General features: G+C 43.0%; 2 protein-coding genes across 4 annotated transcripts in view; one reads left to right on the top strand and one right to left on the bottom strand.

The window, feature by feature from the left end:
* CHRM5 (cholinergic receptor muscarinic 5) overlaps positions 1–12,971 on the top strand; it is an 85,454-nt gene that overhangs the window by 38,271 nt on the left and 34,212 nt on the right. Inside the window, exon 3 of one of the 3 annotated variants that reach the window (XR_005381403.1) lies at positions 1,958–2,064. The exons of the other annotated variants lie outside the window; for them this stretch is intronic. The gene's annotated coding sequence lies outside the window, so the exon portion shown is untranslated. Of the gene's footprint in view, positions 1–1,957; positions 2,065–12,971 lie in introns of those variants that run through there. 3 annotated transcript variants of the gene reach the window in all.
* Positions 1–12,971, bottom strand: part of AVEN (apoptosis and caspase activation inhibitor) — a 176,013-nt gene that overhangs the window by 143,371 nt on the left and 19,671 nt on the right. The window lies entirely within an intron of this gene.

The raw sequence follows: 12,971 nt of genomic DNA, 5'->3' as shown, positions 1-12,971 counted from the left end.
GAGAAGCAGGCTCCATGCAGGGAGCCCGACATGGGACTCGATCCCGGGTCTCCAGGATCAGGCCCTGGGCTGTAGGCTGCGCTAAACCGCTGAGCCACCGGGGCTGCCCAAGCCCTCAGATTAAATTAAAAAGAAAAGTCACACACAGCAACTCAGATGCAGGGCAAGAAGGCCACAGAACGTGCCCCCAAAGCCTTGGTGGCAAGCTCCCTCCGCGGGCAGGTGGGGGCCAGTCAGCACCCCAGTCCCAAAGGGGACCCGCCTGTGGAGGGGAAGCTCAGGGCTCGGGGGATCCAGGCGGCCCCAAACTGGCCAGGGGACAGGAGCACAGTGGCCGGGAACGCCGGGCCCCGGGCGCGGGGAGCTGGGGGTACAGGGCTCATGGAAAGTCTGAGGGGACCAAGTCAGAACTTGGCAGTAACTATGCAAAGCTCCTTGCAGGACCTAACTCCACTCTGAAGAGAAATTGCCGGGGGTAGGATCCCAACCTAGCAGAAGAGACACGGTAAAGAAAAGGGGAGAAAAAGGGTCTGACTAGGGAAGGGACTTGCAGCATGGGAGAAGGTCTCTATTTTCTCCATCCAAAATGACAGAAAAGGGGTCTGAGGAGCCATGAACCCTGAAAACTATCCTTGAGAGGGTCTCCCTTTTAAAAGTCTGGGAAAACAGATTTCTCAGGAAGATCACAACAACAAAGCACTGTGGTCATGTCCTGTATGAAGTTGTCATTACAAAGACAAAGATACTAAAGATAAAAGCATTTATAATAGGTAGATATATAAAAACCAAGCATCCAAAATTCTTTATTGTAATACAATTTCACTGTTTTAAGTATGTAACTAGAAATCCCAACCTAGGTCTTCAGGGGCAAAGGGTTAAAAAAAAGAACAGTTGTCCATCTCAATCTTGCTCAGAAACATCAACACATGAAGGGGAAAAAAAACAAGTGCGGTGGAGAGAACCCGAGTACAGAGGAAAAACATACACCAACCCACAAAGCAGTTATTCAATAACAACCCACTGGGCTCCTTGCTTCATCCTTTTTCTTCTCCAGGTTTTTTTTAAGATTTTATTTATTCATGAGAGACACATAGATACAGGCAGAGGGAGAAGCAGGCTCCCCATAAGGAGCCCAATGCAGAACTCGAACCCAGGACCCCAGGATCACAACCTGAGCCCAAGGCAGATGCTCAACTGCTAAGCCCCCCGGGTGTCCCTCCTTCTCCAGGTTCTTATCTCATCCTTGTCAGTATTGTTTCAGAAAGTTTGATAAAAACAAGAGGCATGAAAAAGCCATTCCCATTTGTTTGCAGTCTCAAGAATCTGGGCCAGAACAACTCTTCTCTCCAACCCCAGCTCCTCAGATGCCCTTCACTCTCCTTCAAACAATACCCCTCACATCCAAACAGTAACCTTGATGTGGACACAGAACTGGGAAAAATTTCCCATTTCCTAGCTTTTTATCAGAATGAAGTTCACAGCACTTCGACACAACAGACTTTAACTGATGTAATAAACTCAACAGAATAAAGACAGGCACCAGGATGGGGGCCCTGATGGGCATCTGTCCACCTCGTATGCTCCCTTCTCTCCTCATTAACTTGGCACTTTGCTTGTGGCAGTCCCTTTACTTGCATAGGTTCCCCTCTTTTCTTTTATGATACTTGGGTCAAAAGTATTTCAGCCAGGGGTACCTGGTGGCTCAGTTGGTTAAGCACCTGAATCTTGGTTTGAGCTCAGGTAGGTCATGATCTCAGGGTCATGGGATCGAGCCCCACTTTGGGCTCCATGTTCAGCATGGAGTTTGCTTGGAAGATTCTCTGCCTCTGCCCCTCCTCCCACTCATGCTCAAATCTTTTAAAAAAAAAAAAAAAAAGTATTTATCTCCTGAGCTGCAAAATGCAACCAAATCTTCTATAAAATATTTCTAACAAAAACATTTATACATTTCTAACAGGGGTTTTTGATTCAATCAAGACACTTTGTCATACCTGTGAACCCACTATTAGCTAAACATGAGTGTCTCCATGTGCTGGTGATTCTACAGAGCCTGTAAGAATAAACAACGGAAATTCTTAAAGAATTGCATCCTCTTGTGAGCTGCTCCATTTTTAAAACACCATGGGTTATTTATTTCCTTTACACCAAGTTCTAAACCACTGACTTCTAAATCTCTGGGCTTATCAAGATCATATGATGTGCCAAGTGTCTTTTCACCTATAGTGTGCCCATCCATCCCAAATTCACTCCCTCGGTCCACTTGTTAACAATTCATAAAAAAAGCAGCTCTCCCTATAAATGAGATAAAGTGTCCACCACCACGTGCCATCTTCAACAGCATGGACACCTCACTCTCCTGTCAACAAAATTAAACCGTTTCCTTAAAGAAGTCCCTTCTCAGGAGCTATTTTGGAACATTTATCCCCTAAGATTTTTCATGCAATGTTCTTCTTATCATGTAGCTACCAATTTTAATAAGATGTCAATTATCAAAAAAAAACTTTTTTTTAAATAAGATGTCAATTATCAAAATAAGTGATTTCAGTAAGCCTTATTCAGAAGCTCTAAAGGGACTGAAAACCCTACAACTTGACCACTATTCATTCTAGCAACACTTACAAGGATTGCATTGTCATACACAATTCTTCTGTTTGCTATTGTGCCTTAATCCAATGCATACAACAGGGTCAATAGATTTTTTAAGAAATTCATTTTTTTAAAGTTTCATTTTGTTTTCACTAGTAATCTCTAGACCCATGTGGGGCTCCAGCTAATGACTCGAGGTCAAAAATCGCATGTTCTTTGCACCGAGTCAGCAAGCGCCCCCAGTGTCAATAGACGGATTTTTTAAATGAAATCATCCAGTCTTCTCCATGCCTCAAAATAGAGGTTTTACTATTAGACAATGTCCTTTTCTACCTATAGAATAGAATTTCTTACTGATACTTTTGCAAGCTTGCTCTACGATACCAATCCATGGAGGCAAATCGAAAATTTGGTTGAAACAGTACCATCTCTCTTAAAGCATCCACATAGATCATCTGGTTTAAGCCCTGAGGCTTTAGAGAGGAAATAAAGTTCAGAAAAGGACTTGCACAAGGTCTCACTTAACAGCAGAAGCAGAATGACAATCTGCCTAGAATGCAACCTAGTGCTTTTGCAAATATGACTCTTGACTAAACAAAATCTTAGTAAAATCAATCACTCCCTCTATTGTGTTAGGTCTCTTCATTTCTAAAGCCTTATGAAGGTTCTATTCAAAATCCCTACCAGTTGGGGCACCTGGATGGCTCAGTGGTTGAGCATCTGCCTTCAGCTCAGGTAGTGATCCTAGAGTCCCAGGACCAAGTCCTGCATCAAGCTCCCCACGAGTAACCTCTGCTGCTGTCTCTGCCTCTCTCTGTGTGGTGTCCCTCATGAATAAATAAAATCTAAAAAAAAAAAAAAAAACCTCTTATCAGTAGAAAAAAATGACACCATTTAAATGGCAAAACAAGTATAGCAAGCCAGAGATTGAGGATTCAAAAATCATCCTCTGATGTGTGAAGTCACCTTCCTTCCATCAATGACACTATCTTGACCTCCCAAAACTCATTCTAGTTCAATTATCTTATTTAATTTCAAATCAGTCCTGGAAGATAGATTAAGATCTTACACATAATTATCTATATATACAGATGAAATACAATTGGAACAGGTCACATACCCACTCCAAACACTTAACATCCATATAAGAGAGCAAATCTCTGACATAAAAGCTCATTCAACTTCAAACCATTCCTAATAGTCATTTAAAACAGCAAGGTTCACAGTGTGGGGAAATGGCCTAGTAGTAAGAAGTCACTTACACTTACAAGCAATAAATATGACCAGAGATTGGGAGGGGAGGGCCACACATAATAACAATAAAGAAAAGATACATAATTTGAAAAGAGATGACGAGCATTTCCAGAAATTATGGAAAGTACTTCAGAGCAAAACGAAACAGAAGATGATGTCAACTGGTGACAAACTGGTAAAATGTAAAAAATAAAAAGAAACTGTACAAAACAGGTATGATCTAAATCTATGCTTAGTTAAAAGATTAATGCCACCATCTGGGAGAAAGCCCTTCTCCCACCACCTCAGAGGCCAGTCACCGTCCTCACTCAGCCTTCATTAGTGATGGATCTAAATTACAGACGTGCAGCTCAAAATTTGCCTGCCTTCATGAAAGGTCCACACACTATGTCACTCACATCCCCGGACTGCATTACGATCTCTCTCCTTGAGATGAAAAGCTCAAAGGTTAACTAACCAGATCAAACTTAAGATATAAGACCTGATCTCCACATAACTTTCTCATTGTCCTGTCTTCAGACAGGGGCCAAACTCAAGCCCTAATGGGTAAAGCTGTTTGATCTGCCAATCCACATAGAGAACAATGGGCCTACCAGAATTCTCTCCCTCCTGAGCACCCACCTCATGTGGGAGAGCCCATGCACACGGACCAAACACAAGGAGGAATGACCCCACTACACCAACCACCTGTCAGGTCTTTGCGTGTGAGGTTTACCTGACACCCATTCTGAAGCCCCTCTTTTGAATTTATCCTCCTTTTCATTCCTCCTTGATGAGTAGAGTTATATAAAACACATAACATTTCCCTTCTGTGGGCTGGATTCTTCTGTGTGTTGAAATCTTTTATCTTCAAGGGCAGCTGCACACGACAATGTTAACATGAAAGGAAGACAAGCCTCACAGCCCTCCTGTGAGCAGCTCCCCTACGGTAGGAGCCAACAGAAATCCAAGGACAGCTACCGCAAAAATCGCATTTGGAGACTTCAGGGGCAAATACTGTGTAGACAGAATAAGACGGCGTTGTTTGCAATGAAGGCAAGTGCACATATTAAACTTAATACTGACTTTTGCCATACGATGTATGGCATTTGAAAGGCACTCGGCTGGCACACTCTTCATTTCTGGCTAAACTGCAATCCTCTCCTTCCTCGGTCATCGACTGAATGACACAGTGGCTACATACTAGCAAAAACTCCTTCCTTCCAATCCACGTCATTTTAGCCAAAATTGAGAAAAAGAAAATGCACTTTTCAGAGGCAAAACAGATTTGACAGTTTCCCCCATGAAAGGACACAATACTGCAATCCTCATTTCCCTTCTGCAGCTGTTTTCAAGTGTGACCTTTAGAAAGCTCGCCCAACATCGGGGAGTCAAAAACTTTAATTAAAAGGAAGGGCAGCAAAGACACCTGAGGAAGGGGGAAAGCTTCGTACGTTGCATTAGAGAAAGGTGGATTTTCTCAAAGCTGCCATCATGAGGACAAAATGCAAATCCCAGGATGAGGATTACACGGAGCGCACAGGCCAACGCCCGCCCGGGAAGCTGGGCCACAGCATGGTGTGCCTAAGCAGCTGCACGGAGGTAGGATCCCTCGGAGCTGCAGTGCTAAAAGCACCTGCGCCCTAGCTCTTTTCTAAGGATGAGACCATTTACCACCCTTTATAGAAATATAAAGCGACACTCCATCCCACCTTCTCAACAACAACGTCCAGATATTCCTTTGTGGGAGCACAAATTAAACTCTTGTATGGCTTTCCTGTAACAAGGAGGCTTGGTGGATTTAAAAGTATAATCAAAACCCTTGAGAGGAATAAACTTGTAAAAGCTAAAGTCTATTAGGGCCTGAGCTCCAGCTGTGGCAGGTTGGAAACGCTGGATGTTCCCGTAACATGCTCTGCACAAAAAGAATCATCTGCCCCCAAATAGGACTCCCGGTGGGGTTTCTGTAGAGGCAACACTGACTAGACTGAAGTCATCTGAAATTCAGGGCACTTCCCTGAGAGTAAGACACTGTCATTATCACAATTTTGACAAGGAGCGAAGAAAAGAAGCTGTCTAGGGGGTGAGGTATCGTTAAGAGAGTTTGACTGGGCTGGGCCTCCGAGATAGCCCCAGAGGAGGAAAGGGACAGGAAGAAGGCCCCAGGAAGCAGAGGGTCTGCCCCACAGAAACATCAGTCACCGGCAAGACAGACCTCGCCTCCTGCTACACAACCCAAGGCCAGACTTCGGGCTTTACGCACAAACAATTCAGGGCATTCAGGGGGAAAAAAAGAGAAAGGGAAACTCCTTTGATTCTTCCATCTAATGGTCCCGAAACCACTCACAAAGCAGCAGGAGCAGATTCTAGAAGAGCAGCTTCCGGATCCGGAGGGGTAGATTCCATTAGCTCAAGCGCACAACCCACTTGAAAAAAACCAATCACAGATTCACAACTCAGCTGAACGGACAAGCTCTTCTCCACCACCTAGGAGGGCTGAGGACCTACGAACTCACCAACAGAGTACTTCAGGTACTAAATGGCAGTTCCCTCAGTCTGGACGACGTAACCTTTTTAGGATCGGATGAAAATTATAGTTAGATGGCTTTCCAATAATTATCCCCGTTTGACCACTTGCACAAGGTAAAATACAAAGTTCTGGGAGTTTAGACAAATGTAGTCATGTAACCACTACCACGATCAAGACACAGGACAGTCCCATCACCCCGAGAGATGCCATCATGCCTCGTCTCCAGGGCTCCTTTCACGTGAAGGACACTTAGGTCCATCCTTGCTGCGGGTGAGTGGCAGCGGGTTGTGCCTTTCTGCTGCAAATTGCGTGCCCCATGTGCACGTACCATCCACCTGCCACTTACAGAATTTCACCTGTTGCTTTTGGCAATGATGATAAAAGCTACTGTAAGCATTCACAAACATGACTTTTCATTTCATGAGAGATAATACTCTCAGGTATTATCTACTTTCCACCTCACATGGCAAGCATACATTTAACTTGGTAAGAAGCTGCTGGGATTTGGTGCTGTCATTTTCCTAAGCTATTCTGCTAGTCAGACAGCAATTTCCTCTCATGGTTTCAGTTGCATTTCCCTAAAAACAAAGGTTGTTGAGCATCTTGGTGCTATTTGCCAGCATACGACACCGGTTGGGTGAATTGTCTGTTTAAATCTTTTCCCCATTTTTTTAATGGATTGTTTCTTATTGGATTTTGAAAGTGCTACCTGTTTTCTGGATACAAGTCCTTTGTTGGATATGTGACTTACAATATTTCTCCCAGTCTGTTATTTCTATTTAGTAGAATGTATTCCTTAGTTTGAGGTTCATAGCAAACTGAGTGGAAGGTCCCAGAGATCACCCACATGTCCTCGGTGTGGCTTAGCTCTTCATGAAAAGTCCAGCATATCGAGGTATTTTTCTTTTGCAGATCATGCTTTTGGTGCTACATCTAAGAAATTTTTGTCTAACCCAAGATCACAAAACACTTTCTTCCATGTTGTCTCCTAAAAGAACAGCTATCCTTCCATTCATTTCAAAACAATTTAACTCATGGTGCAGTTACTGTAACTGATTTTTTTTAATATTTTATTCACTTATTCATGAGACACACACAGAGAGAGGCAGAGACACAGGCAGAGGGAGAAGGAGGCTCCCTCCAGGAGCCCGATGTGGGACTCAATCCCAGGACCCCAGCCAGGATCATGCCCTGAGCCTAAGGCAGACACTCAGCCGCTGAGCCCCCCAGGTGCCCTATAATTGCTATAAAGTCTCTGAGGATCTCAGAATCTGGATCATCCTGGAGTTGGCATTTGTTGACTGTGTTTTGTCTCAAGAATTGGTCACATTTTTCTGTAATATTGTGAAATTTTAAATGTAGAATAACATCCTGAATATGAATTTGTGTGGACTCTGGGTCCTATTACAAATCCTCTGGAGAGCATTAGGATTTTGCTTGTTCCTTTTTATCAGGCAACTGATCCGGATGGGGTCAGGCCCAAGCTGTCCCTCCTGTTCTGTGGGCCATGGTTCAGTCATCCCAGTTCTTCAGGCTTCTGTTCCACAGCTTTTGGGTCCTTGCTGCCCCTGTGCAGCTCAGGGTGGGTCCTTGCCTCCAGCCAGTCCACACACACAGAGGACCCTGTGTGTCCTCTGTAGGATGCTCCCAATCTGTGGAGTTCTAACTGTCGGCCTTGCCCCTCATGGGCAGGATTTGGAAAGGCACCTGGGCTGCCAGCACCGCAGCCACCCCAGTTCTCCAGGGGTCCACCTCGGTGATTCAAGGAGAGGCACAGGCACCTACACACTTTCCAGGCTGCATTTTTCCTACCCTTGCAGCCAGAGAGGTGGGATAGTTTGTGGCTCTTGAGCTCCCCGAGCACGGCTGCTGCAGCTCTGAGAGCCTGCCCTTGGCGCACGGCCAGAGAGAAAAGAAAAACAAGGAGGACCTCACCCCCAGAGCCCACAGGCAATTTCTCCAGACTTTCACCGCCTTCCCAACTGCCACCTTCGTTTTCCTTCTCGTAGTCCTCAGTACACCCAATCACCCATCTGTCCGCAGTCTGTCGCAGCGATCCATGAAACAGCAAGCCTCCCGGGACTAGCTGAGACTGGTAGCCCTCTTCCCACTCCGAGTTCCAGCACCTTCCACCACTGAGCGGAGGCCCTAGCCCAGCTCTCATCTTGCGCTTGGGGTCCTGGGCAGCAGAGGGAACCCCCTGGGATCCTGGAGGGTCACGGTGATGAGCGCAGACTCCGGAGCCATCTCGCTGCCACTGTGTTTTGTAGCCCTCCAGAAAGGCCCAGGGAGAGACAGGACCTGACCTCCAGCCCACCATCTGCCGCTGGTCCCTGCGCCTTCCCCCCATCATCCTGGGGTGACCGGGCCAGGTGGGTGGGCAAGTGTCCCTGCCGGCGGCCGCCCACAAGACACATGAATGGTGACAGAGACCAACTAAGCAGGTGTCTTGAGCTGCCAAGGGCATCAGACAAAGGAAGCATGTGTTAGAGGTCACTTTCCTGAGCAGACACTTAGACCCATTCTGGCTCTTTTCACTGAGGACAAAATAGAGGATGGCATGCAGGGAGGAGCCGGAGAGTGCACTTAGTTTCAGGTGTACAGCCAAACCCACCTTCCCTGTCTACTCTGAGTGGCAACAGGAAAAGCATAAAATGAATGTGGATGCTTCTAGAATACTGGAAATAATGCCATGCTGAAACACAAAATGCATTGTCGGGTCCCCTAACAGATCTATGAGGAGCCTGTATACACTGCCAGACACCATTGCATGTGTGTGGAATCCATGAGTAAGCAAGAGAGATCCCCTGCCCTCGTGGACTTGTCAAACAACAACCAAATAAATACATGTATACTGATGTATAAACACATGAAAACACAGTGTTGTAGGTTGTGACAAATACCATAAAACAAAGTAAGCTAAGGAGCTGGAGAACGATGAGGGCACAATATGATATAGAATCGTCAGAAAAATCTCATCAGAGAGAACACTTAAGCAGATAACCTGAAAGGATAAGGGAGTAAACCATGAAAGGACTGGGGGACAGAAAGGCAGCAGGTGTCTTGGGAGAGAAGACTCCTGCTACATTCAAGGGTCAGAAACAGAGCCAGCATCATTACACTGGCTACACTGGATTGAACTTGAAGGAAAGAGGGCACTAATGAGGCCTAGAAGTACGCAGGCATCAGGTCATGAAGGGCTCTACGCGGCATGGTACGCAATTTGGATCTTATCCTAAATGTGATGGGAAAGCAGACATGAAGGATACAAGGTTTTATCTAACTATCTTTCTCTCAATCTCAACCGCAAAAATTACTTTCAGATTCAGAGCTCAACCTAATGTTCCAATCCACTTCATACTCAGCCTAAACAGTTCATGAAGTCAATACAGAGTCAAATCCATGACTTTAAAGGTGAATGAAATATTCATTCATTAATCATTCATTTATTCATTAATCTACCGCCAAAACAATACTTATATATCACAAATACCCTCAAATGCTAAATTATGCCTTTTCTACTAGGGGAGAGAAAAAAAACAAAGACTACATTTAGCTTTTGAAATTTTTTTAAGATTTTATTATTTATGAGAGAGACACAGAGAGAGGCAGAGGCACAGGCAGAGGGAGAAGCAGGCTCCCTGCGGGGAGCTGAAGTGGGACTCAATCCCAGGACCCCGGGACCATGACCTGAGCCAAAGGAAGACGCCCAGCCACCGAGCCACCCAAGCGTCCCTTGAGCTTGTATTTTTGTTATAAAAATCTTCCAACACAGTACACTAAATCCCTAGTACCCAGAACCCAGTTTCAACAATTATGAATAATTTCCTAGTCTTGTTTTTATCTATATCATCCCCTGCTTCTTCAAACACACATACACCCCACGAAAGTGCACACACACTTTTTTTGGTATATTGTTTTCTGGAATATTTTTAAACAGATCTCACACATCTTATCATGTCACTGATATTCCATTATGTATCTCATATTAACTTTAGATATAAACACAATGCCTTTGCCATAGCTAACAGAACAACAATCCCTCAACATGACCTGGTCCATGCTCAAATTTCCTCCAAATAGCTCATCTTTCCTTTTGTATTTGGTTTGTGAGAATGAGGATCCAAACAAGGCCAACGTACTGCACATGGCTAGTATGCCTCTGTAAGTCTCCTTTGGCCTATATTTGTCCTGCAGAATTTCCCACATTTTGGATTTCAGATTTGACTGCAGCTTCTGTATGTTGTCCTTTAACTTGTTCTTCCATCCCACTTATTTCCACAAACTAGCAACTGTATCTAGTGACCTGATTATAGTCCAGTTTAACACCCATTAGTTTAGATTTATTAGTTCACTAGGAACTGAAAAGTGGCAATTTTCTAATTCTGTCATTTCTTGAACATTAGATGCAATGTATATTTTTTTGGGGGGGGACTTTCATCATCAACTATTTGATTATCCTAAAATATATAGTTTATTCAGGAAAGGATAATTGCTAAATCTTTTCCCTCACTTTATCAATGTTAAGAATTGTGCATTGTTACCTAGCAGCCTCCAAAAATAAACAATGAGGTGGAGGGTTTTTTAGCATCATTAAAAACTCACATTTGTGGCCTTTCAACCTACTGCATTTCTTATTTTTCTTGATGCTCAAATAGCCCCATCCAATGGAAGCTCCAGGAAACTTTGAGAGGATTCTTGCTTTCTGCCCACACCTGGAATCAGCCTTTTCTCAAATATGCTTGTTGTTGTTGTTGTTGTTGTTTTTAAGTGGGAAATGCCATTTAGAAACTATAATCTGAATGCTCACTGTAACTGGGTTGTCTTTGTTTCTATGCTTTTTCAGTAGAAAACACATACCTATAAAGATAAAAGTCTAAGCTCATACAGATACTTCAAGTTTAAGATTACAGGGTTTTTACTTAATTGCTGCAATTTTTAGATTAGTTTTTCTTTATCTCTGAAAATCTTAATTACTAACAACATAAATATAACTACTTATTCCCTTTACCCTGCAGTGTATATTTAATATTTTCAACATAATGATACCAATATCACTACCAAGAATATTTGAATGTGGTTTAAAAGTTCTCAGTGCATTTGTTCTTAGGATTTATCCAAGTAGGGATACACAGCCAAAATATCATTTTATAGTCACTTGAAATAGTTCTTCTCTCTTTGAGTAAGCCATACCTGATAGATTCATGTGAGGGCTTGCTGTTATGTTGTCTTCAACTATTTTATCATTCAGCTTTAAAATGAGGATTTGCACACATGCTCACAATGACTATGTGTAAGCAACAGTTCAATGCTTTTTTTCCATATTTGCAATTATAGACACAATGAACCAGTCAAACTGATCACAGTTCACAAGATTGATCATCAAGACACAGGATCCAGTATAAAATATAGCCCTGTATCCTTAGAAAAATGGCAGATTCCAGGACTGGGGCAGAAAATACATACACTAAACATGGAGCGTCTAGTAAGTAGTAGTACCAGAAAGTAAAGGTACCAAACACACACACGTGCACACACACATACCCCTGATTAGGGTAGGTCACAGGACCAAAGGAGCCAACTGAAAGACCTCCTAATGGCCAAAGCTGAATAATAATTTGAGCGACAAAATAAGTAATACTGGATTATAGCCCATAGTATAAAATAAATATCCATGAGTCCACACTAGCATAAGTAAATGAGTACATAAATGGGGTAGACATATCTCCCATACAGAAGAATTTACACATTTTCCATCTTCAAAGGCTGTACAGAAGGACTTCCTTCCAGAAAATACAGTATAGAAGATGGATGGGAATAATTTTACAGGAAAGAAACCTGACAACTACTGCCTGGGGTAGGTGGTCAAGGCCAGCATCAATAATAGTGATAGTATGTACACCTGATGTTAACATAATGGTACTTTACCTCCCAAAACTCAAGACCTCAGTCTAATCATGAACAAAACATCAGACAAATTCCAAAGAGAGAGCAGCCCTCTATTGGAATAGATACTTAATAATGTATCAATATTAGTCCATTGACTTACACGTGCATGTAATAATGGGAAAGGTTACTCATAGGAGAAACTAAGTATAGACTACATGGAAACTCTCCACACTATTCTTTCAATTTCTCTGTAAATCTAAACTGTTCTAAAATATATACAAAGTCGATACACATATATATCTCCCCAGATATATCCCTGCAGGATACATGCTCTGAGACCATATACCAGCAAAAACAAGCACCTTGTCCTATTGCTTTGACTTATTTCAGTCAGTATGAGATTGAAAACTAACTTCTATTCAACTAAGCAGTTGAGACTGTAAGTCTTTTACTTTTTCTAAACAAGTACTATCCACACTCCATCTACTGCTTAAGTATATAGACATGTTTAGGAAATATTTGTTAGACCTCTTTAAATGAGTTCACAATAGCAGGATGAAATAATTATTACTACGTGGGAAGTGAAGCTGGTGATAAGAATAAGGCAAACACTATACAGATTTTAAGTCTGAACAAAAATATGAGCACTATATCCCAGAGCCTAAAATAATCCAGAAGTCTGAAACAATGGCCCAGATGTAGGCTAAGTATAGCTGTGATAAACCACATTTAG

The sequence above is a fragment of the Canis lupus genome, chromosome 30 (assembly GCF_011100685.1).
Source record: "Canis lupus familiaris isolate Mischka breed German Shepherd chromosome 30, alternate assembly UU_Cfam_GSD_1.0, whole genome shotgun sequence".
NCBI classification, from domain to species: domain Eukaryota; kingdom Metazoa; phylum Chordata; class Mammalia; order Carnivora; family Canidae; genus Canis; species Canis lupus.
The sequence above is the reverse complement of the archived record's forward strand: the minus strand, read 5'-3'. Positions and strand labels throughout refer to the sequence as shown.